General features: G+C 36.1%; 1 non-coding gene across 1 annotated transcript; it reads left to right on the top strand.

Moving 5' to 3' along the window:
* The first annotated feature begins 229 nt into the window (after positions 1 to 229).
* Positions 230 to 336, top strand: LOC124886798. The gene has a single exon (XR_007044205.1). It is a non-coding gene; the product is annotated as a small nucleolar RNA R71 (small nucleolar RNA).
* The last annotated feature ends 1,872 nt before the right edge of the window (positions 337 to 2,208 follow it).

Raw genomic sequence — 2,208 nt, 5'->3', positions numbered from 1 at the left:
TTGTTAAGTTGAGTAAGCATTTGATTTTGCATTGCTATAATCTGAGCTGATAATGCAGTGAAATGGTCTAACTCTAATACCCCTGCAACCTTCTTGGAAGCACTCCTCAAATTAGCATACCATTCAGGGTTCCCTTGTTAAATCCGATTCAGCAGCATGTACAATTCATCATAAGTTTTCTCAAGAGCTCAACCCCTCAATGAAAGTATTAACAAGGACATCATTAGACTAATGATGGAGAGGGAAGTTTTTGAGCACACTCTTAAATCTCTCCCAACCTTAGTAGAGATTCTCTCCTTCTTTCTATCTAAAACTCAGAATCTCACTTCTCAAACGTAAAGTCTTCCCAGATGGAAATAATCAAATAAGGAACTTCCAAGTTAGATCTTCCCACAACATGTAACCACCTCTTTGCTTCCCCAATGAAAGAAAAAGGGAAGAGTGTCAATCTGACATAATCAGTACTCACCTCAACAGGAATGTAAGTATCATTTATTTCTAGAAAGGTCTGTATGTGTTGCTGTGGGTATTCATGTGAAAGTATCAAGAAGGTATCAAGTGTTGTAAAGTATCAAGATGATTGGGAATTTGTGAATAAAAATTGTAAATAAATAAGAAATAGCAATTTGATACAATAGAAAAGCAAGCAATAGTTGTAAACAATAATGATAAGAATTCCAGGGTTGTAGCACATAGAACAATTATACAATTCTATCTTCTTATCGCATTCTAGTTGGTTATCAGGTTGTTGATTCGCAAGGTTTATCGTCCGATCTTGGTCTCCAAACCTCTAATCTTCTATCTATTGAATATTACATCTACAGCTCCCGCAGAGATACAACAATTCATCTATATTCATAAAGTAATCTTTTTGTAATTGAACCAAGCAGGGCTTATAGGTATGTCCCTATCCCAGATGCTAATTCCAACCCCTTATTTCATAAGAGGATAAGAACCTTGCTCCTTAATTTCTTAATTGTATCCTATGATTCTCATCTTGAATTCACATAGGAATATATATTTATTCTCTGGGTTCTCACTCATTAAAATAGTAAGATCAAGAAATTAAGAACAACCCAGATGATAATCCAAAAAGAAAATATGATAAAGAATATCAAATAGTAACCATGTTCTTGGCCTTAACCCCAGAACAAGGGTGTTTAGCCACTAATGTTTGAATTCGACATAAAAAATAAGGAATTAATCATACCCAAATTTATCTTGAAGTGAAGAAGTTGAAAAGAAATTGTAAGAACCCTAAAAGAGAGATTTTTCCCCTTTTTCTACGCTGCTACGCTTGCCAAGTGTTTTCAATTGTGTTGAAGTTTTTTTTTATAGTTGGGATGATTTTAGCCTAGAAAATGTCCAGGGTCGCATCGCGATACATTCTTTACCTGACTGAATGTCGCGATGCGATATGCGCTTGACTTGACTAGGGGTCACGTCGCGGGCCTATTGCGACCCCTCACTGGAATTGTCATCCAAAAATTTGGTGAAGGCAAAAATTTTGGGGCTCGTGACATGACATGTGCTTGACTTGAATAGGGGTCGCATCGTGGCAGGTGCTTAACTTGAATAGGGGCCGCATTGCGGGCCTATTATAACCCCTCACTAGAATTTTAGTTTAAAAAATCGGCTAAGGAAAAGAATCCTTTTAGATGGTAGCTTTCCTACTTGATTCCCCTTTCACTGTATGCTTCCCAACTTCATTGAAAATTCCTTCTAAATTCAATCCACTCAAATCCATAACCTCATTTGTCATTTGATTCATATCATGCCTCTATTTTCTTCCAATTCCATGAGAAATTTACACTACATAACTAATCACGTCCATCAGCTATATAATGCAATTAGACATTAAAACGTAACAAAAACACACATTTTAGCTCGTCGAACAAGTCCTATTATGGGTAATAATTGGTGATTGGATATATAAATACGCCCAAGATCATCCTTGAAATATGAGGACTCACCACTCTTTCTGCTGTTGATAACCTGAACTGTTAGGTATGGTCAGAACCCTGAGCATCCATACCTATAATATAAGACATCATAGCATAAATAAAGAGTATGTATCAGTACTTTGAATGTACTGGTATGCTAAGCGAGGTAGGCTGAAATACATGGGTTCATATGCATGAGATGATAACTGACTAAATGAACATTATGAAATAACCAAATGAGAGTACATGCAAAAATATAACTGCT

The sequence above is a fragment of the Capsicum annuum genome, chromosome 8 (genome assembly GCF_002878395.1).
Source record: "Capsicum annuum cultivar UCD-10X-F1 chromosome 8, UCD10Xv1.1, whole genome shotgun sequence".
Taxonomy (NCBI): Eukaryota; Viridiplantae; Streptophyta; class Magnoliopsida; order Solanales; family Solanaceae; genus Capsicum; species Capsicum annuum.
Note: the sequence above shows the minus strand (reverse complement) of the source record. Positions and strands in the feature narration are given on the sequence as shown.